This window comes from Muscardinus avellanarius (assembly GCF_963383645.1).
Source record: "Muscardinus avellanarius genome assembly, chromosome: 1".
Classification (NCBI taxonomy): domain Eukaryota; kingdom Metazoa; phylum Chordata; class Mammalia; order Rodentia; family Gliridae; genus Muscardinus; species Muscardinus avellanarius.
Window position 1 is genome coordinate 100855832 of NC_137786.1, and position 24593 is coordinate 100880424.

Sequence of the window (24593 nt, forward strand, 5' to 3'; positions counted from 1 at the left end):
AAAGGCCCTGATTTTTCTGTGTAGCACTGGTCTAACCGGTTTGGTTGATATAAAGTTACTTGACTCACACCTTGGAAACAGCAAAGGTAATCAAGCTAGGGCAGGATATATAAATATGAGGTGGGGGGAATCGCCTAATACATTTTTAGTGATCTAAAAGGGCTTAATACCAGCAAAGAAGTAATAGGGTTTTTGCTAATGTCACTTAAACCAGTGTATAGCCCACGGTGGAAACTAGTCATAATCCTTTCATTAAAGGAATTTTATAGCCAGGCATGGTGGCGCACGCTTGTCATCCCAGCATTTGGAAGGCTGAGACCGGAGGGTCTCGGTTCGTGGGCAGCCTCAGCTACTTAGTGAGGCCCTCTGCAAGTCAGTGAGACCTGGTATCAAAATAAAGAATAAAAAAAAATAAGACAGGGGGTGTGTCTCGGGGGTCAAATACCCCTGGGTTCATCCCCAAACCCGCCAAAAAAAAGGGGGGGGGAATTTTATAACCATTTAAACATGGAATGCTCTATTAGAGAGGTGTTGCTATGAATTTTCTTTAAAATTACAGGTATTGTTGCATCATAATGCATGCCCTAGGAGGTTAAGGTGGGAGGATCACTTGAGACCAGGAGTTTAAGACCACCCTGGTCAACATAATGAGACCCCTTCTTTGTTTTTGTGACACTGGAGATTAAGCTCAGGGCCATTCTGCCTCTGGGCTATATACCCCCAGCTCTGTATTTATTTATTTATTTTTTGTGCTACTGGGGATGGAACTACACTCCCAGACCTACTTTATATTTTATTTGGAAACAGGGTCTCTTAAACCAGCAAGGCTGGCTTTGAACCTGCAGGATCCTCCTGTCTCCGCCTCCCAAGCAGCGGGGATTACAAGCATGCGCCACCACACCCGGCTCTATTTTACTTTTATTTTGAAACAGGGTTCTACTAAGTTAATGAGAGTCTCACTATTTGCTGCGTCTGTCCTTGAACGTGCAATTCTCCTTTCTCAGCCTCCCAAGTATGGGGATTACAAGTGTCGACCACTATGCTTGGCTAGTGAGGCCCCATCTTAACAGCAACAAAATTGGAAATTTCTGAATGTGGTGATGTGACTTTGGGAGGCGAAAGCAGAACTGTCGGTTTTAAGGCAGCCTGGGCAATATAGTAAGATATCATCTCAAAAAGAAACCTCACGTTAGCCGGGCATGGTGGCGCACACTTGTAATCTCAGTATTCGGGAGTCTGAGACCAGAGGGTTGTGGTTTGCGGACAACCTCAGCTACTTAGGAGGCCCTCTGCAACTCAGTGAGACCCTGTTTCAAAATACAGAATAAAAACGGGAGAGGGTGTAGCTCGCAGGTAGAATGCCCCTGGGTTCCATCCCCAGACCCACAAAAGAGAGAAAGAAACAAATATCACTTGATTGAGGTTCTGGGAACTAGGCCTAGACACAACCATACTGATACCTGCTATGAAGTGACAGTGTGACTACTCCTTTGCAGTGGTTTTGTTTTGGAAGGCTAACTTTCTGAGAAGAGATGCCTTGTGGTTCTAGCCAAATACCATTTGGTGACTCTGGAAATTGTCCGATAAAGCTGATTTACTTATTTTTGTGAAAAGTAAAATCCTAGGAAGTTTCCATAGGAAGAAGTGGTGAGGACATTGAGGTACAGGAAAATTAAGTTAACAAAGCTCATTCTATTCCATCAGTTGGCTTGCCCTTAAAAGGATCCTCTCAGCACAATGTTGAGGCTTTGTGTGAATCCCTCAAATGTCATGTGTCTTAAGACTAGTGATAAAGTGTGGTAGCCCACTCTTGTAATCCCAGCATTTGGGACGCTGAGAAAGGTGGCACAAACGCAGTTCAAGGATGACCTCAGCTACTTAGTGAGGCCTTATGCGACTTGGCCAGATCCAGTTTCAAGATAAAGAATAAAAAAATAGGGCTGGGGGTATGGCTCAGGTAGAATGCCCCTGGGTTTCATCCTTAGTAATGCAAGGAAAAAAAAATAGTGATACCCAGAGGGTTTGGGGGTTGGTTACCTTTATGGTATTCAAAGGGAGGAAGAAGGCAAATTGTGAGAAATAAAATGATTTCTGAGGGCTATCAAGTAGGTAAATCACATGGCAGGCAGCACTGCTTCTACTTCAAATTGGGAGCCTTGAACAAGCTTCTGGGTTTGTGTGTGTGGCACTGGGGATTGAACCCAGAGACATGCTACCTCTGAGATACACCCCAGCCCTATTTTTATTTTTTTCTTTTTTTTAAATTTTTTTATTTTTGGTGGTACTGGGGTTCCTGGAAGCCCTTCTACCTCCAGGCTACACTCCCAGACCTATTTTTACATTTTTATTTGGAAACAGGGTCTCCTAAGCCAGTGCGCGCGGCTGGCTTTGAACCTGCGCGATCCAAGCATGGTGATTACAAGTGTGCGCCACCACGCCTGGCTATTTTTTTTTATTTTCAAACTGGATCTTACTGGGTTGCTGAGAAGTTCACTACTTGCTATGGTTGTCCTTGAATCTCTGATCTTCCTGTCTTCTAAAGTTTTGTATATAATATATATTATTGTCACTATTCTGTTAAATCGATCAGTAAAGCATGTTTGGCTTGCCTGCCTTTTTAGATTAAGTAGAGCATTTTCGCCCTCATGAAAGGAGGAAACAGTGGCTGGTGGACAATATGCTCGTGGAGTTTTCAGGTAAATGTTTCTATTCATTTGCATCATTAGGGACCTTTGATGTGTGTGCCAAGTTTGTTGACTAGTTGTTATCCATCAGGAAATATTTGGGTACACATTCACTTATATTTGCCCCCAATAAATATGGTCTCCATGAAGTGAAAGAAGGAATTTGGCAGTTTGTGTATATGGATCTGAAACAAAAAAGATTGGAAGACCTGTTTCATGGCTACTCCAGGAGTTGTCAGCTATCCAGGCTACTGTGATGCCTGTGGTTGTGTTACACTGCTGGAAGAGCAAGCATTGTCTTTTGAGGTTTGGCTCCTAGCACTGTTTTGGTGTTAGGGTCAAGAACCTAAGGACGGTGTTCTGCACCTCTGAGAGTGGAGTGACTTCTTGTGGAGTTGGTCCTAGTCTGGGTGCAAACAATTTTGTGTTGGGGGGAAAAAGGGTGTTAGAAAAAAGGACCCTGGGATGGCTAGGTAGCTCAGTGGTGGGGCACTTGTTTAGCAGGAGTGAAACCCTTGGTTCCATCCCCAGCACCACAGGAGCAACCTGTCTTTCTTTACTTCTGAATCCTAGATACCCTCATCTGGATGAGAGATCTGCCTCCATCAGGACCTCATATTTGACATGCTTGTGTCACAGCAAAATAAGTAATGTATGTAATCATTTTGGTCATGTATTATACTTGGATGAAAGGTAAAACACAGAATCATAAATTCTAGAGAAGGAGCCAGGTGTGGTGCACGCTTGTAATCCCAGCGCTTGGGAGGCTGAGACAGGAGGACCACACAGGTTTGAAGCCAGCCTCAGCTACTTAGTGAGGCTCTCAGCAACTTAGTGAGACCCTGTTTCCAAATAAATTATAAAAATGGGCTAGGAGTGTAGCCTGGAGGTAGAAAGCACCTGGATTCTACCCCCAAGTGCTACAAAAAAAAATTTCTAGAGAAGGCTTGAGGTGTGAAGCCTAGCTATCATTTTCTAGAGCTCTGTTGTACAATAGCTGTACACTAGCTATTTAAGTTGATAAAAATGAAATAAAAATCACTTTTAATCTCAGTATCTGTGTTTGGCTAATGACTACCATATTGGACAGCCAGAATGTTCCACCAATGCCAAGAATTTATTATAATACTGTTATTCTAGAACAAAGGTCTGCAAACTTGTGTGGCCATGTGGTCTTTGCAAATACTTTGTATTTGTAATATTGAAAGCAGCCTTAATATGTCAACAAATGAGCATGGCTGTGTTCAAAAAACCATTTTAAACATTAAAAACAGCAGGGTACAATCACCAATCTCAAGCTACTCTGGAGGCTACAGCAAGGGATTGTAAGACCAGGTTATCTTGGGCAACTTAGTGATGCCTTGTCTTGATGATATTCATAAGCTATTTGGTGGGTGATATTTAGACATGGAGTTGAAGGCTTATTAGTGACAGGACCAGCCTGTCCCACTAAAAATTCCATGTTATCAGTACTTTTGCATTATATGTGTGTGTGTGTGTGTGTGTGTGTGTGTGTGTATGTGTGTGTGTGTGTGTTGCTGAGGTTTGACCCAAGGGGCATTCTACCTCCGAGCTACAACCCCAGCCCTATTTTTATTCTTTATTTTGAAACTGGGTCTCACTGAGTTGCAGAGGGCCTAGCTAAGTAGCTGAGGCTGTCCAAGAACCGCAATCCTCTCTCAGCCTCCCAAATGCTTAGATTACAATTGTGCACGGCCATGCCCAGCTATTGTTGATTTTGAAACAGTCTAAGTTGCAGAGGGCCTCACAAGTTGCTGAGGCTGGCTATGAACCTGTGATTCTCTTGTCTCAACCTCCCAAGAACTGGGATTATAAGTGTGTGTCACTATTTTCATCCCTGTTTCTTTGTGTGTGTGTGTGTGTGTGTGGTATTGGGGGTGGAACCCAGGGGCTTTCTACCTCCAGGCAGTACACCCAGACCTATTTTATACTTTATTTGGAAACAGCGTCTCAATAAGTTGCTGAAAGCCTCACCAAGTAGCTGAGGCTGACTTCGAATCTGTATGATCCTCCTGTCTCAGCCTCCCAAGCTTGGGGTCACAAGCATGTACCACCATGTGGCAGACTGGAAAAATACTAAGCACACCTCCTGGAGGCCTACTTGACCTTTTCACTAGTATGAGTGCTGTGTACTGTGACCTTTCGAGAAGCAATATAGATCAACTGTTCCAGGAAGGAGCCTACAGCTATAACCACAAGAATTTTTACAACACTGTTGCCTCCCTCCCCTCCTTCCTTCCTTCCTTCTTTTACTCTGCATATAAGCTGTTGCCTATCACCAATAAAGCAGGCCTTGATAGGATTAACTACTTGGTCTCGTCTCTCTCGCCCATTTTTATTTACAGATCGGGTCCCCCTCGCCCCCCGAATTACTTGTCCCGCAGGACGGACACGTGGCGCCCAACGTGGGGCTCGAGGCATGGACCCCCCTCAAACGACCCCTCGTCAGATGAACGCAGCTGCACCCCATTCTCGTGGAAGACGGCCTCATCGCTTGTGGGACCGTTATCTTTCTGGTAAGTCTTTTCGTCGTTCCATTTATCAAAATGGGCCATACTTTGTCTAAAGAAGCAGTCTTTATTAGAGACTTAAAATGTTCTCTCAGAGAAAGAGGGATTAGAGTTTTTTAAAAAAGGATCTTATACAATTCTTTTTGTTTATTGATAAGACATGTCCATGGTTTGTTATTGATGGCCCTGAAATTCATTATAAAAAATGGCAAAAGGTTGGCCAAGAATTAATTACCCTTGCCACCACATACTATAAAAGACTTAAATTTAAAGACATTAAAGAGCTCCACTCAGCGGTTAAAAATTATGGCCCTACTGCCCCTTTTACAATAGCTATTCTTGAAGGACTTTCTAGAGGAGGATATTTAACTCCAAGCGAATGGACTCAGGTAATACAATCTGTCCTCTCCAGAGGCGCCTTTCTCAGCTGGAAAGCTGAATTTTTTGATAGATGCCAAACCATAGCTGCCCGCAATTTACATAACTCTCGGGGTGCTGCCCACAACTGGACAGCTGACAAACTTACAGGTACTGGAAAATATGCTGCCGAAACTTAGACAGCGAACTCTCCCATTAGGTATTCTGGCCCAAACAGCTGAGGCAGCCCTAGGAGCTTGGAGGGCGATCCCTTCCAAAGGATCAATTACCGCTCCATTAACAAAAATTTCCCAAGGCCCTAATGAGCCCTTCGCTGATTTCGTTGCTAGACTCCAGGAATCGGCAGAAAGAATCTTTGGACCAGAAGACGGAGATAATAAATTAGTTAAACAATTGGCTTTTGAAAATGCCAACTCTGCCTGTAGGGCTGTCCTCTGTGGCCATACGAAAGGCTGTACGCTTAATGATATGATTCGCAGATGTGATGATACTGATTCCTTTACTCATCAAGTCTCTAAGGCAGTAAGTTTAGCCATAGGAGCAGTGGTCCAATCTAATCAACCCAGAGGAGAAGCTCGCCTCTGCTTCCGCTGCAAACAATCTGGCCATTTTGCAAAACAATGCCCGCAACTACTCTCTTCCCAAACTCCTACAGCAAAGTCTTCATTACCCACTACCCTCTGCCCCCGTTGTAAGAGAGGAAACCATTGGGCCAATACATGCAGATCCCAAATTGATATGATAGGAAATCCCTTGCCTCCCCTTTTTGGAAACGGGGTAAGGGGCCAGCCCCGGGCCCCAATAACCTTTCAGCCGGCCTCGGGGAACAGCCAGCCAAACACACCTACAAACCAATCTGAGCCACCCCTGGCAGCGCAGGCGTGGACTTGTGTGCCACCACCAACACAATATTAACCCCAGAGGAAGGAATCCAGATTCTAGCTACTGGAATTTTTGGCCCACCTCCGCCAAACACCTTCTTTTTAATAATAGGACGAGCCTCCACTACCCTTTCAGGCCTAATTATCCACCCCTCTTTAATAGATAATGATTATTCAGGAGAAATAAAAATCCTTGCCAGCTCTTCTAAGGGACCCATTACAATTAGCAGGGGACAATGCCTAGCTCAAACACTCCCCCTCCCCTTAAATACTTCTTTACCTGCAATTAGTAAAATCCAGGACTCCTCCCAACCAGGATTCTCTGATACTTACTGGGTCCAAGCTATCACCAAGGAACGCCCCATGCTCTCACTTAAGATTAATGGAAAAATTTTTGAGGGCCTTCTAGATTCGGGTGCTGATTCCACAGTCATATCTCAAAACTCCTGGCCATCGGCTTGGCCCTTACAACCTACCCTTACTAATCTACAGGGAATAGGACAATCCATGAATACCCTTCAAAGTTCACAGCTACTGACCTGGGAAGATGCCGAGGGAAATACGGGCACTATCCAACCTTTTGTAGTTCCACAGCTTCCCATCAATCTGTGGGGGCGTGATATTCTTTCTCAAATGAGAATTCTCATGTGCAGCCCTAATGATGTTGTTGCGCATCAAATGCTATCTCAGGGATTTATCCCAGGAATAAGGATTAGGTAAAAAAAGACAAGGATCCCCAATGCCCATCTCTACACCTCCAAAACTAGACAAAACAGGACTTGGATATGATTCCCATTTTTTCTAAGGGTCACTGCTCCTCCTGCATCCCAGGCAGACAAAATCACCTGGAAAAATGATACCCCAGTCTGGGTGGATCAGTGGCCCCTTCCTACTGAAAAATTGACCGTGGCTATTGAGTTCGTGCAGGAACAATTGGCCGTGGGTCGTGTTGAATACTCCACATCACCGTGGAATACACCCATTTTTGTTATACAAAAAAATCAGGAAAATGGCGATTACTCCACGACCTCAGGGCAATCAATAAAACTGTGGTCCCCATGGGGGCATTACAGCCAGGCCTCCCTACACCAGTAGCCATACCTAAAGGATTTTTTAAAATAATAATTGATCATAAAGATTGCTTCTTCTCAATTCCCTTACATCCAGATGATTGCAAACGGTTTGCACTCAGTTTGCCTGTCACTAATTGCATAGGACCAGCACCCCCGTTTTCAATGGAAGGTCTTGCCACAGGGCATGACTAATAGTCCCACACTTTGCCAAAAATATGTGGCCCAAACAATAGATCCCTTTAGAATACAATATTCCCTATATATTATATACTATATGGATGACATTCTCATTGCGGGCCCTAATCATAATCAACTACAACAAGCTGCCCAGCAAATAATAACAGCATTACAAGATAGAGGCCTCCGTATATCACCCGATAAAATCCAACTCACTCCTCCACAGTTTTTTCTAGGATTTGAACTTCTTCCAAACAATATTCTCTCCCAAAAATTTCAGATACGCAGAGATTCCCTATGCACTTTAAATGACTTCCAACGTTTATTGGGAGACATTAATTGGCTACGCCCATACCTCAAACTTACAACGGGAGAATTAAAACCTCTCTTTGACATTCTTAAAGGAGACACAGACCCCTCCTCACCTCGATGTCTTACCCCGGAAGCCCTAAAGGCTCTATCTGAAGTAGAAAAGGCCATAGCCAATCAATTTATAAATTATTATTCCCCACAAGAATCCCTAAAATATGTTATTTTACCTACATCATTTTCTCCCACTGGTCTTTTCTGGCAAACAGGACCTCTTATCTGGACCCACTTACCTGCCACGCCTACTAAACTTCTGCCAACCTACCCCTACCTTATAAGCCAGTTAATTCGCATAGGCAGAGAAATGGCTATAAAAATCTTTGGTAAAGACCCAGATGCTATAATTGTGCCATATAACTCTGCACAATTACAATGGCTTATAGCAAATGAAGATACCTGGATGATCAATCTCATTTCCTATCAAGGGATTATAGATAATCATTACCCTGCAGATAAATTAATATAATTTCTTTATAAGACTCCAATTATATTCCCTAAAATTATAAAAACCTCCCCCATACCTAAAGCCCTCACAATCTTCACCAACGGATCCTTTTCAGGATTAGCCGCTTTTAACGTACAACAAAAAATTACTCGAATTCAAACTCCCTTTTCTTCCGCTCAATTAGTGGAACTGGTGGCCATAATAGAGGCCTTTAAAACCCATACCGATATTTCTTTTAATTTATATACTGATAGTTCATACCTCGCGATGTTCATACCCCTTTTAGAAACAGTCCCATATATCCGGCCCACCACCAATGCCTCTCCCTTATTTGCTGTATTACAAAAATTAATACTTACCAGAGATCAGCCCTTTTTCATAGGACATATTCGTGCTCATTCCAACCTACCCGGACCCTTAACCAAAGGCAATGAGCTCGCTGATCGAGCCACCCAAATCATTATGTATAACTCTAAAAAACTTTCCCTTGAAAAGGCACAAGAAGCTCATGCCCTTCACCATCTTAATGCTAATACTCTACGTCTAAAATTCGCCATCACTAGAGAACAAGCACGACAAATTGTTAAAAATTGCAAAGGATGTTTAACATTTTTACCTGAACCACATTTAGGAGTCAACCCTCGGGGGCTAATACCTGGGGAATATTGGCAAATGGATGTTACACATTATCCGCCCTTTGGAAAATTAAAATACATACATGTATCCATAGATACTTTTAGTGGCTTTCTTTGCAGCACCTTACAAACAGGAGAAGCAACAAAACATATAATTAATCACGTTCTTTCCTGCCTAGCTTATATTCCCCTCCCAAAAACTATTAAGACAGATAACGGACCCAGATATACTAGTCAAAAATTCAAACAATTTTGTGCCCAAATGAACATTAAACATATAACAGGTATTCCTTATAACCCACAAGGACAAGGCATTGTCAAACGTGCTCATCAAACCTTAAAAAATATGATTTATAAGCTCCGCACCGGACATCAATCCATTTATATTGCCAATACAAATCCTAAACTATTATTAAATCATGCACTTTTTGTATTAAATTTTTTAACAGTAGACCAAAATAATAAATCTGCAGCAGATCGCTTTTGGCATCCTACCACTTCACAAACTTATGCACAAGCCTTATGGAAGGACCCTCTGTCACACAATTGGCAGGGACCCGATCCTGTGCTAATCTGGGGCAAAGGATATGCATGCATATATGACTCCAAAAATCAAAATGCCCGATGGCTCCCGGAAAGATTAATAAAGCCATATAATTCATCCAGGGACAACCATCCCTGAGAATTTTTGCATTTCCTCCCTTTTAGATAAAAAGAAAACGATGCCTCCTGCACAATGGCTGATAATTGTTATTCAGGTATGTATACCTCCTATTTTAGCAACATCTCCCCACCAAATATTTAATTATACATGGACTATTATCAATGAGGCAGGAGATATTGCTCTTGCCTCCTCCAGCATTGGTCCTTCTCCCTCTTGGACTCTCATTAGAAGTGGATTTATGTAAACTAGTCCTCGGAGTCCATTCCGATTGGGGAACCCCCAGCACCTTTTTACCCTTATCTGCCCCCGAATTACAGGATAGTACCACCGATCCTGTAATGCCCGAAGGAGAGCCACCCTTGCTGTTTTCCGTGATGGAATATATATATGTCCTGGACCCACCCACAGAGATCGTACCCTAAATCATAAATGCGGGTTCCAGGAAGCTTATTTTTGTGCCTCCTGGGGATGTGAGACTACTGGAGATACATACTGGAATCCTAGCTCCTCCTGAGACCTCATAACCGTTAAAAGAAAATATCCCCCTAAAAAAGTTTAAAATATCCCCCTAAAAAAGTTTATTCTGCTGGTGAACAGCCCTTAAACTCTGAATGTCCCTAGAAAAGCTCCCGTCATGGCTGGTGTAACCCCTTGCTCATTACATTTACATCAAAAGGCAAAAATTTTTTTTTTTTTTTTTTTGGTGGTACTGGGGTTCCTGGAAGCCCTTCTACCTCCGGGCTACACTCCCAGACCTATTTTTACATTTTTATATTTGGAAACAGGGTCTCCTAAGCCAACGCGCGTGGCTGGCTCCGAACCTGCGCGATCCTCCTGTCTCTGCCTCCCAAGCGCGGGGATTACAAGCGTGCGCCACCACGCCCGGCAAAAGGCAAAAATTTTAATTGGGGTTCCCCCGGGGAGCAGAATGAGGCCTTCGATTATATAAGGACAATAAAGACTTTGGCCTCACTTTTAAAATAAACTTATCAAAGAAATCCCTCGTACACGACCTATCGCCATAGGACCTAACAATGCCTTACATCCATACCCTGCTAAACCTAATAAAAATTAAAAAATGCCCCTTTTATCTACCATATCTCCTGAGGTCACTCCTATTTTCCAGCCAACCCTGCCCCAGGGATCCCCATCTTCTGCTCTTTTAATTATAGAAATGGTTAATGCCTCCATTCGAACTCTACATCAGTCCAATCTCTCCCAATTTACTACATGCTGGGTCTGCTATTCCTCCCAGCCACCCTTTTATGAAGGATTTGCCCTTTTCGCAACCCCTAATAAAACCTCCAATGCTGATGATCTCAGATGGGCCCCTAAACAACAAGGTATCACATTAAGCAGGGTGACTGGAATAGGCACATGCCTCCTAGGACCCAATATGCTCCCTCCAAAAGAATTAGTACCTATATGTAATGATACTATAATTGTAGAGACCAATTATACTTATTATACTACTCCTACAGGAACCTTTTTAGCCTGTGCTAGTGGATTGACCACATATATTGTTTCTGCTACCTTCTTAGCCCATAAAGAATATTGTGTCATAATACAATTGCTCCCCAAACTTACTATACATCAACCTGAGGATCTCTTAGGATTCTGGGAAAAAGGCACCCTGCTACCCAGACATAAAAGAGAACCCCTTACCGCTATAACCTTAGCGGTGGTTCTCGGCCTAGGGGCTGCTCGAGCAGAAACAGGCATTGCCTCCCTCATTACCTCTCAACAACAATACACTCAACTCAGCCTAGCTGTCGATAGAGGCATTCAAGAATTACAAAAAGGGCTAGAAAATCTTAAAGATTTCCCTCGTCTCTTTATCTGAAGTAGTGCTACGAAATAGACGAGGCTTAGATTTACTTTTTTTACAAGAAGGAGGGCTTTGCGCTGCTCTTAAAGAAGAATGCTGTTTCTATGCAGATAAAACAGGTTTAGTTCAAGATAGCATTGAAAAGGTTAAAGAAAGCCTAGAAAAAAGAAAAAGAGAACGCGAAAAACAAGAATCTTGGTACCAAAACTGGTTTTCTTCCTCTCCTTGGCTTTCTACCTTGCTGCCCAGTCTTCTAGGCCCCCTCATGGGTATTCTTTTACTTTTATCATTTGGACCCTGGGCCTTCAATCGTCTAACATGCTTTGTCAAGTCACGGGTCAAAGTCACAGCCTTTAAAAACACCGTCTCCATACACTACCACCAAATAGCCACCCAAGAAGAGGATGATCTTACCCCGACCCTGGTCACGACTCATGGCCTACAATTTTCAAAACTTGCCTCTGCCAGATCACCCTTCTGGTCACGATGGGCTGACAATATAAAAACTGGAGGCCATAAGGTGTGAAGTTGCCAACGACAGGATTATTGTGGTACCAAGGATCAGATGCATGTCGCTCGATGCTACAGAGTTACCCTATGACGGGAATAGAATGAGGCCGAGATCCAGAAGCCCACCGTTTATGGTGCTGGAATCGGGAGCACCTCATTTAGCCTATGACTGGGGCTCTGTCACTAGTCGATACTGACCTTGGACACATACCACATAGCCTAAGACAGGTGCTTCACCGACCTCCCCTTTCCCACCCTCTAATGAAAAAAACGGGGAAATGTGGCAGACTGGAAAAATACTAAGCACACCTCCTGGAGGCCTACTTACTTTCTTCTTTTACTCTGCATATAAGCTGTTGCCTATCACCAATAAAGAAGACCTTGATAGGATTAACTACTTGGTCTCTTTCTCGCCCATTTTTATTTACAGATCGGGTCCCCCTTGCCCCCCGAATTACTTGTCCCGCCGGACGGGACACCACCACACCCGGCTCATTTTTTATTTTGAAACAGGGTTGCACTGAAAGACCAGCAGACTTCAGCTTCTAGTAGGGCCTTTGATCACAAACTCTGTTTTGGGTACTGAAATAGAATGATTGTTAGAAAGAAATTTTTAGCCAGGCATGGTGGCGCACATTTGTAATCCCAGCACTTGGGAGGGTGAGACAGGATCACACAGGTTCAAAGCCAGCCTCGACTACTTAGTGAGGCTCTCTCAGCATCTTAGACCCTGTTTCCAAATAAAGTATAAAATAGGTCTGGGAGTATAGCCTGGAGGTAGAAGAACCCCAGGGTTCCACCCCTAGTACCACAAAAAAGAAAAGAGACTTTTATAAGCTGGGCATGATGGCACACCTTTGTAATACCAGTATGTGTGGGAGTCTGAGAGGATTGTGGTTTGCAGCCAGCCTCAGCTACTTGGTGAGACCTTGTTTCAAAATAAATAGTGCTGGGGGATGCAGCTCAGGGGTAAAATGCTCCTGACTTCCATCCCCAGTACCCCAAAAAAGAAAATCTTTACGTCATCAAATAGTTTCATAGTATTATGTGTGTGCACACATGCATGTGCGCACGGAATTAAACCAAGCCACAGCCTGCTATAGGGTTTTTAATCTGGGGGTCTCAATTGCCTTTGAGTGTGCAGGTTGCCTTCCTGACCACAGATGGGGCTACCGGCTTGCAGAGAAGAGGCTTCTATGTCACTACTTAAAAGGGGGTAATTGCCATGCATGGTGGTGAGGATCACAGGTCCTTGGCCAGGCTCATCTACTTATTGAGGCCCTGTGCAACTTAGTGAAACCCTATTTCAAAATAAAGAATAAAAAATAGGGCTAGGGGTGTAGCTCAGAGGTAGAATGCCCCTGGGCTCCATCCCCAGTACCACATAATCATACAATTAAAGTAATTTAATGGGATATCCTAATTGTTGAGTAAAGGCACCTGTTTCAATACTCCCAGACCTAGTTTTTAATATTTTATTTGGAAACAGGGTCTCAATAAGTTTCTGAGATCCTAACTAAGTAGCTGAGATTGGCTTTGAACCTGTGTGATCCTCCTGTCTCAGCCTCCCAAGGGCAGGGATTACAAGTGTGTGCCGCCAAGCCAAGTTCAAAGTAGCTTTTTTTTTTTTTTTCTTTGCAGCAGTACTGGAGGTGGAACCCAGGGACATTCTACCTCCGAGCTACACCCCAGTCCTATATTTTAGTCTTTATAGTTCTTGAAACAGGGTCTCACTGAGTTACAAAGGGCCTTGCTAAGTAGCTGAGGCTGTCCTTGATCCTGAAGAACGCTGGCAATTGTGACTCCATTTTGTTATAAGGCCCCTGGCTACAATAGGTACAATGCTTAAATTGATGTGGTCATTATCGGCCAATTCCTTTGTGCCAAATCACCCCTGCTTAAAAGTCACCCAATCATGTAGTTGCTAAGTTGGAATTTCCCCACCCCTACCCTAACCTCAACAAAAGCTTTGTCTAACTGCTGTTGGGGGCTCTGTATGGATCCGCTGTGTTTGGTTAGGTCTGAGAGTCTGAGCTTAAGCCCAAATAAAGGCTCTTTGCTTTTGCAAAAAATATGGTGACGGTCTCTCTGGTGGTCTTTGGGGACTTCTGAACTGGATGTTACAATCCCTCCAGTCTTTGCCTCCTGAATGATGGATTCCACACCTGGGCCCCAGCCCTGTTTTTTATTCTTTATTTTGAAACAAGTTCTTAATTGCAAAGGGCCTCACTAAGTAGCTGAGGCTGGCTGCAAACTACGATCCTTCTGTCTCAGCCTCTCAGATGAATTCACCTTTACTTGTTTTGGTACTGAGGAATGAAGCCTGGAGTACTCTACTGTTGAGCTCTACCCTCAGCACTTTATTTATTTATTTATTTATTTTTTTTTTTTTTACAGTATGGCTAGGTTGCTAAGGCTCACCCACTGTAATCTTCCCGTCTCTCTGCCTCCCAAGTAGTGGGGTTACAGGTGTGTACCACTGTGCTTGGCTCATGCTTTTTCTCTTATCAGCCTGCAGTGAAACCTGGAATTAGACTGGCAGGGGTCAGGTCTATGAATACCTAGTGCTATAGATAGTAGAAGACAGGGTATTCTCCCTCTTCATAGCTGTGACCAAGTTGCAGGTCTCGTTCCTGTACCCTGTGAAAGGTAAATAGGAGACTAATTAATAGGTGTAATCCTTGACACATCATTTTATATCACTTTTTGCTGAATACAAAGAAACTAATGTGAATGGATATTTTTGAAAAGGGTCTTACTAAGTTCCCAAGCACCTCAGTTGCTGAGGCTGGCCTGCCACAAACCTGTGATACTCCTGTCCCAGCCTTCCAAGGACTGGGATTACCACTGCACCCAGCTGACAAGACAATGAATTTTTTTTTATTTATTTATTGGTGGTACTGTTGGGTGGAACTCAGGGGCTTTTCTACCTCTGGGCTACATTCCCAGACCTATTTTATACTTTATTTGGAAACAGGGTCTCACTAAGTTACTGAGAGCCTCACTAAGTAGCCAAGGCTGGCTTCGAACCTGTGCAATCCTCCTGTCTTGTCTCACCCTCCCAAGTGCACTGGACTGAATTTTTTTATTTTGTGTTTTACTGAGTATTGTTTGGACCCAGGGGTGTTTTACAACTGAGCTGTATACTGTATCCTTTTGGGGGGGAGGGGGACAGGTTCCCACTTATTACTACCCTCAAACTTGTGATCCTCCCGTTTTGTTATCCCAAGTACTGGAATTATAGGCAGAAGCCACCTTGGTTCACACTGGTATTTTGGAACATTGTGTCTCAAATTTCAATCAAGAAAATGAAGCCCAGAGGAGTACATTCTGTGAGCCCCACAGGGACACAAAAAGGTGGCTGACTGCCTAGGAATTCACACAAAGGAAAACAACCTGTTAAAGAGCAACTAATTAAGAACTTAAAAAGAGTGACAGTGACTCCTATGAATCTTATCGCTTAATTAGGGCTTTATGAACAATTCTAGTTAATGGGCCTGCCAGTATACTCTCAGAAAACAATTTCACTGAGATAACAAGTTAACTGTAATACTTAAAATCTCTCCTTAGCAACATCTTAACTGTTATTTAGGAAAGCGTAATGACCCAACTTGCTGGGTCATATATTCATCAATTAAGCAGCCTAAGGCCTGGTTCAAAGGAGTCCCTTTCATAGAGTGTTTGGCTCCTTATCCTCCAATAAAGGCTTTTCAGGGTGTGTGAATGTTTTATGCTGTGTATTAAAGTTGACTTTACACCTTAGAGACTGGTGATAACATGAACCTGGAATAGAAATTACAATCGTATTTATTTTGGTACTAGGGCTTGAAGCTAGGGACATTCTACCTCTGAGCTACTCCCTCAGCCCTTTTTATTTTTTATTTTTTGAGGTGCTGAAGATTGGACCAAGGACTTTTAATTAGAGTTACACCCCCAGCCCTATTTTTTATTTGGAAATCACCTTGGGTCTTCTAATTTAGCACATGCTGATCTGTAACCTGGGATTACAGACAGCACTACTGAGCCTGGCACTATTTTAGAATGATTTTAGATTACCATGTTAAAGGAGAATAAAAGTAGCTGGGCTTGGTGACATGAGTAATCCCAGGTGGTTTTTTTTGTTGTTGTTTGTTTGTTTTTTGTGCTGGGAGTGAAACCCAGGGCATTCTACCTCCGAGCAACACCCCCATCCCTTTTTTTTTTTTTTTCTTTTTTCTTTTGGTGGTACTGGGGTAGAACCCAGAGGCTTTCTACTCCCAGACCTATTTTATACTTTATTTGGAAACAGGGTCTCACTAAGTTGCAGAGAGCCTCACTAAGTAGCTGAGGCTGGCTTCGAACCTGTGTGATCCTCCTATCTCAGCCTCCCAAGCGCAGGGATTACAAGTGTGCACCATCATACCCGGCTCCCTTTTTGTTTTTAAATTTGTTTTTAAACGGGGTCTCAAGGAGTTGTAAAGGGCCTCCCTAAGTAGCTGGGGCTGTCTGGGAACCATAATCCTCCTGTGTCAGCCTCCCAAATGCTGGGATTACAAAATGCGCTGCCACGCCTGGCTATAATCCCAGTATTTGGTAGTTTGACAGGGGAATCCCAGGTTTAAGGCCAGCCTCAGCAATATAGACCTTGCTCCTCCCCTGCACCCCCCCCCATGCTGGGGTAAAACCCAGAGGCATTCTATGTCCAAGCTACACCCCAAGCCCTGTTTTATTTATTTCCAAGTTTTACTAAGTTGCAGAGGACTGCACTAATTAGCTGAGGCTGTCCTTGAACCGAAATCCTCCTAGCTCAGCCTGCCAAGTACTGAGATTACAAGCCTGCACCACCAAATCCAGCTCTGGGGTGTGTGTGTGTGTGTGTGTGTGTGTGTGTGTGTGTGTCAGTCACTGGGGATTCAAACGAGGGGGGGTTTAACCTCTGAGCTATTTATTTTGAAGCAGGATCTCCCTAAATTACTGTGATTTTCTGAACCAAGGGCTTGAAAATAAACCTCAGGTAAAAAGTCCCTGACAAAATAGGAAAATGTATTAACTGTCTGAAGAACACTGGTTAAATTTTTTGTGATCCCTTTTAAAGAAAAAACAATATAATGCTTTCTATAGTGCTAGGGATTAACCCCAAGGTCATACTGTCCAAATGCTCTACCACTGGGCTATACCCCAGGGCTTTTCATTAAAACAGTACACCTATGATAGGCTGAGATGAGAGATCACAGGTTTAAAGATAGCCTCAGCACGTAGTGAGACTGATTCCAAATATATAGGGTTGGGGAGGTAGCCACTAATGTAGAATGCCTCTGGGCTCCATCCCCACTACCATGTACACACACACACACACACACACACACACACACACACACAAACTTAGTGCTTCAAAACAGATATCAATATTCTTGGTTAAGCTGGGTGTGGTGGCACACACTTGTAATCCCAGTACTTGGGAGGCTGATATAGGAGGATTGCAGGTTCACAACCAGCCTCATCTACTTAGCCTTCTGCAGCTTAGTAAGACTTCCAAAATAGAAAGAATAGAAAATAGGGCTGGGAGTGTACCTTAGAGGTAGAATGTCCTTGAGTTCAATCACTAGTACTGCAAAAAAAAAAAAAGGTCTGGGAGTGTGCCCCAGAGGTAGAAAGCCCCTAAGTTCCATCCCCAGTACCAAAATAATAAAAGATATTCTTAATTAATTGGGCTGCAGCCAATTAGAGGCTTCACTTTCACAATCAGTTGGTTTAAGCTGTTAACTGAAAACTCAAGGCTGGACAGCTGCATTTTGGTTCTTTTCATAGATTCTAAAAGTTATATAGCACTCTTCTGCATTTGCTGGTTAAAGCAAGTCATAGGGCTCTTCCAGGTGAAGTGAGAAAATTCAAGTACTGTGATTACAGGTGTGTGCCACCACAATAGAATAACAGAATAATAGTTCTTTTTATGTTAGTTTTCTTTACGGTGCTGGGGATGGAATTCAGGGGCATTCTACCTCCGAGCTACACCCTTGGCCCTATTTTTATTCTTTAGTTTGAAGTACGGTCTCACTGAGTTGGAAAGGGCCTAAGTAGCTGAGGCTAGCTGAAAACAATCCTCTGGCCTCAGCCTTCTCAATGCTGGGATTACAATGCTGGGATTACTTGGGTCTTTTTTTTTTTTTTTTTTTTTTTTTTTTTTTTTTTTGCGGGGTCTGGGGATGGAACTCAGAGGCATTTGACCTCCGAGCTAGACCCCCTGCCCAATTTTTTATTCTTTATTTTGAAACAGGGTCTCACTGACTTGCGAAGAGCCTCACTAAGTAGCTGAGGCTGTCCGCGAACCACGATCCTCTGGTCTTAGCCTCCAAAATGCTGGGATTACAAGTGTGTGCCACCATGCCCGGCACTTGGGTCTATTTGTAAATTTTTTTTTTTTTTTTTTTTTTTTTTGTGAGTCTGGAGATGGAAACCAGGGGCATTTTACCTCCAAGATACATCCCCTGCTTTATTTTTTAATTATTTTGAAACAAGGTTTCACTAAGTTGCAAGGGCATCACTAAGTAGCTGAAGCTGTGCACAAACCATGATCCTCCCGTTTCAGCCTCCAGAATGCTGGGATTACTAGCGTGTGCCACCACGCCCGGCTTCTATTTATTTTATTTTAAAACATGGTATTGCTGAGGCTGGCCTTGAACCTGCAATCCTTGTTTAAGCCTTCCTTGTTGTGTACCACCACACCTGGCTGTAACCTTTAATTCCACAATGATTTTACGTATGCACACACAAGTAAAATACTTGTTATTGCCAGGCATGTTGGTGCACACTTGTAATCCCAGCATTTGGGAGGCTGGGGCAGGAGGATCACAGTTGTGAACAGCCTCAGCTACATAGTGAGGCCCTTTGCAACTCAGTGAGACCCTATTTCAAAATAAAGAATAAAAAATAGGGCTGGGGGTGTGGCTCAGAGGTAGAATTCCCCTGGGTTCCATCCCCAGTGACACACACACACACACACACACACACACACACACACAATACTTATAATAGCTACAGAAAGTTTTTTGGGATTTTCTACTTTGATTTTGTATTTTTTATATACAATTTCCATTGCTTTTTTACAGGGCCAAGGATCAAAACCAGAGCTTTGCGCATGCTAGACAAGCACTCTGCCACTGAGCCAAATCCCCAGCTCCCTAGAAACTCCCCCCCCCCTATATTTTATTTTTGAAACAAGGTCTTTCTAAGTTGTAGAGGGCCTCACTAAGTAGCTGAGGCTGGCCTCAAACTTGCCATCCTGTTTTAGCCTCCCAGGTACTGGGATTACAAGTATGTACCATCATACCCAGTGCGCTCTCTCTCTCTCTCTCTCTCTCTCTTTTTTTTTTCTTGGCGGGTCTGGGGGTGGAACCCAGGGGCATTTGACCTCCGAGCTACACCACTTGCCCTAATTTTGGGTCTTTTTTTATTTTGAAACAAGGCCTAATTGAGTTGCAGGGGGCCTCACTAAGTAGCTAAGGCTGTCTGCAAACCTGTGATCCTCAGGTTTTAGCCTCCTGAATGCTGGGATTACAAGCATGCGCCACCACGCCCAGCAGAAGCCCCCCCCCTTTTTTTTTTTTTACTGGAGATTGAACTCAGGCGTTCTACCTCTGAGCTATACCCCCAGCCCTTTTTTAAATTTTTTTTTTTATTTTTCAAGGCCAAGTCCTTTTCTTTTTTTTTTTCTTTTTTTAAATTTTATTTATTGGTGCATTATATTCATACAACTTATTGGGGTAAAAAACTTGTGTGTGTAGAAACATGTACTCATCGCTGATTTAACCCCTACCCAAATCCCACCCCATTCCCTCCCCGTCTCTCCCTCCCTTGCTTGTTTTTTTTTAATTTTTGTAGTACTGGGAATGGAATCTCTGGGCTACACTCCTAGACCTATTTTTTTTATATTTTATTAGAAACAAGTTCTCACTAAGTTGATGAGAGCCTCACTCAGTAGTAGTTGAGGCTGGTTTCGAACTTGTGCAATCCTCCTGTCTCAGCCTCCCAAGTGCTGAGGGCAGAGAGGGCCTCTGGGTTCAATCCCTATTACCACACACAAAATATAGGACTGGAGGTGTGGCTCAGACTTAGAATGATGCTGGTTTAATACCCAGTCGTACACACAAAAAACCCTCAATTTGAAAAACCTTCAGTTCATAAAAACCTCACAAGAGCTAAGGAAATAAGATGTTTTAAGCTGGGCATGCTAGTGCACCCTTGTAACCCAACATTTGGGAGGCTGAGATGGGATCACGGTTCATACAGCCTCAGCTACTTAGTGAGGCCCTTTGCAACTCAGTGAGACCTTGTTTCAAAATAAAGAATAAAAAAATACTGCTTGAGGTTTAGCTTGGAGTTAGAATACCCCTGGGTTCCATCCCCAGTGCCAGAAAAATAAGCTGGGTTTTGCAAGGTTGCTCAGTCTCACTATTTGCTGAGCTTGTCCTCCAACTTGTGCTGCTTCTGTCTCAGTCTCCCAAGTCCTAGAGTACTGCGTGTGCACCACCACACCCAGCTCGAAAACTTGTATTTACATGGTATTGTGGGTTGAACTCTGGACATTTTCCTTCAAGCTCACCCCCAGCTCTCTCTCTCTTTTTTTTTTAAACAGGCTCTCACCAGGTTGGTGAGTCTCACTACTCGTGCTTGCTAAAATTGTCTGTCATTGAACCTGCAATCCTGCCTGAATCTCCCAAGTACTGAGATTACAGGAATGTGCCACCATGCTCAGCTTCAAATTTTTGTTATTTTTTGGGGATTGAGCTCAGGAGCATTCTATCTCCGAACTATGCCCCCACCCACCCCCCTTTTTTTGTGGTACTGGGGTTCCTGGAAGCCCTTCTACCTCCAGGCTACACTTCCAGACCTATTTTTTATACTTTTTTATTTGTAAACAGGGTCTCTTAAGCCAGCACGGCTGGCTTCGAACCTGTGCAATCCTCCTGTCTCCGCCTCCCAAGCTCAGGGATTACAAGCGTGCGCCACCACGCCCGGCCCCCACCCCCATTTTATTTTTATTTTTGAAGCAGGGTCTCAAGTAATTGTTAAGTCTCACCTACTTGCTGAAGCCTTACTAAATAAGTGAGGCTGGCCATGAACCTGCAATCTAACTGTCTCAGCATCCCAAGTACTGGGATTATAGCCATGAGCCACCACACATGGCTTTTTTTTTTTTTTTTTTTTTAACATTGGAGATTGAACCTCAGGGGCACTCTACCTCTAAGCTACACTCCCACCCCTAATTTATTTTTATTTGGAAACAGGGTCTTGCTAGGTTAATGTTGTATTTTATTTGGAAACAGGGTTTCACTAAGTTGCTGAAAGCCTCACTAAGTCCCTGAGGCTGGCTTCGAACCTGTGCGATCCTCCTGTCTCAGCCTCCCAAGCACAGGGATTACAAGCGTGCGCCACCACGCCCGGCTAACCCCCATGTGTTTGGAGATCAAATCCAAGGCCTTGCACATGCTAAGCACACACAACTGCTAAGCTATATCCTCTCCCTCCGCCTATTTTTTGTTGTTGAGGTATAACGCAAATAGGTGCTTTAGCACTGAGTTATATTCCAGCCTCTTTCTATTCTTCCTGGCCCAATTCCAGTAAGCCTTAAGGGAACATAGGGTACACATTAAGCCTTCAGAAAACAATCTCATCTTTGTACCCCCAGGCACGCAACGTCCTAGTTAAAGTCTGAAAAGGTGAGTCATCTCAGTTACAGCCAATATATACACAAGGACCTTATCCCATGCTTTTTGTCCTCTCCCATTACCGTTAAGGCCTAATGAATTTCCAGTCTCAAAATCTGGACACACACCTCCCCTAATACTCCAAAGTGTATTACTCACCCTGACACAATAACTAGTCCTTCCAGCAGCTGGAAGACTAAGTTTCTTTTCAAAAGACAGCTGAACAAGTAACATCTTTTCCTATGGGATCAAAATTACTGGGGATGGAACCCAGGGGCATTCTACCTCCGAGCTACACATCCAGTCCTATTTTTTAAATCAGGGTCTCACTAAGTAGCTAGATCGTTTCTCTTGCCAACCATAATCTGTTAGCCCGCTGGTTGCTAGCCTCTTTTGGACCCAGTACACAGGATCATTACGTACTCCCATTTTCCAGAGGCTCAGCCTCCTTCCAGTTAAACTCTCCTCTCTAGTTCAAAACTGTATTTGGGGATTTTAAGGGAACCTCAGAATACAAATCCTCCACTCCTAAACCCTCTTCAACCCTGAGGACTGCCAGTTATTCTTCCACACTCTTACAGATCTGTTCATATTCCCTCCAATACACTTGATTATCCAAATCTTCCCACTGTTGAAGAGACCTTAAATCTCACAGCTCATTACCCCAGTACCTCCTATGCTGGTTGTTGCGTCTGTTACAATGTCAGCCCTAAAACTCAAGTTCTATGCTATTACCTCTTTACTCATGGGCTGATCCTGCTATCTCTCCAAGATTATTCTTGGATCACTCATTAAGTAGGGATGGGATTCCAGTGACATTATGGAAATGGCATGAGGTAAAATGTCTTCCAAAAACTTGCCATGCATCACTAGTGATTCAATGGCCCATATTGAACCCTGGCAGGGGATGCCCAAGCCTGCTTTCTTGCTAGTTCCTGTTACCCCCTAACTTCAAATATATTACTTTGACTTTGCAATCTCAAACCACATACACATTTCTCATGTGAATATGTCATCACTGGGATTAAACAAGGCCGATACCCAATGTCTAAGCCAAAGAGATGAAAACCTCCTTTGTCCCAGAGCAGATTCTGCCAAATGTACATCTTTGAACTCAGGGTCATGTTCTATCTCTCACCGCCTTTTTAATTGTTTTGAAACAAGCTTATCAGGGTAAGTATGTACAATGGCTTCTTTGGACCCGTAGCCGAAGTTGGCTAGGACCCAGAACTCTTGTAGTCTTGCAACTCTGCCCAAAACATGCACTGTCTCAATCCCTTACCACCTCAACACTGGCTGTTATATTCCTAGCAGTTATAGGAAGCCACTCATTTTCACATCATCATCCTGTGTTCAGCTTCTGAAGATACTACTGTAAACGGGACTGATTGGTACCTGCATGCTGGTATTGTAGCCCCACCCTCATCACTCTACAGGTCTTGTTCCTGTTCCCTTTATATAACCAGGTCTCCTGTCTAGTTAAAACAGGCAGAACCTATTCTTCTTGTTTTGGGAATTTAATCTAAGGGTGTTGAGCTCTACTCCTGACTATATTTTATGATTTTGAAACATGGTCTCCCCTAAATTACTCCACTCTGGCCTGTAACCTGTGATTGTCCTGTCTCAGCCTCCCAAAAACTCGGATTATTGACATGCATCCCTGCAACTAAAGCCAACACTAGCGCCTCCTTCCGGGGTCTCTAGACACTTTGTTGGGATATTGATGTTCTTGACAGTGCCTTTCCTGCAATAAACCTCTGCTTGCACAGTGTAAGTTTTTCCTGAATTCCTGGAGTCATAAGAAACAGGGACCAAGACCTTCACTCTCATTCGTGGGACCCTATCTACAATCGTGATAATTTGGGAGTGCTGCAGTAGATTGAACCTCCTTTATTTAAAGATGAAATTTCGAATTGCATACAGGAGTGTAGGAGTTTTTGTGTTTATTGGGGAGTGAACTCAGACACGTTCCACTTCTGAGTAATACCCTCATCCCTTTATTTTTTTATTTTTTGCGGGTCTGGGGATGGAACCCAGGGGCATTTGACCTCCAAGCCACATACCCTGCCCTATTTTTCTTTATTTTGAAACAGGGTCTCACTGAGTTGCAGAGGGCCTCACTAAGTAGCTGAGGCTGTCCACGAACCGTGATCCTCTGCTTTCAGCCTCCTTACAAGCGTGCGCCACCACACATATTTTTATTTAGAAACAGGACCTCACTAGGTTGAAGGCTGTCCTTGAACCTACGCAGTCTCAGCTCAGCCACCCAAGTACCGGGATTACAAGTGTGCGCTACAAATGCCCGGCCAGACGGGTTTAGGACCAGTATCAGTCCAAAGGATATTTTGCGTTCAGTCAAGTTCAACAACTACGGTGGTCTTTTGGAGAGAAGGAAGGGATTGTTGTCTTCCACACTTTGCTCCTCCTGCACGGCAATTCCCACAAATTAAAATCCAGCGAAATGTGCAAGTATCTGTTCTCTGCGTGGTGCCATGTTTCGACGCTTCCTACCATTTCTCTGCAGAAGTTAGGTTCAAGCCAGGGACTCCCGGGGATGGTTACTAACATACCCTGCTCGAAACTTTGCAGTATGCTATTTAGGGGTTGGCCAAACCGATCTATCGGGAATGGGACGCGAACTCGCCAACTACAGTTCTTTTCCCGCCCCCAGAGGACGGTGGCGGCCTCGGGGCTGAGAACAAGGAGCGCGGCGGGCCCGGCGGGGGCGGGGCCTC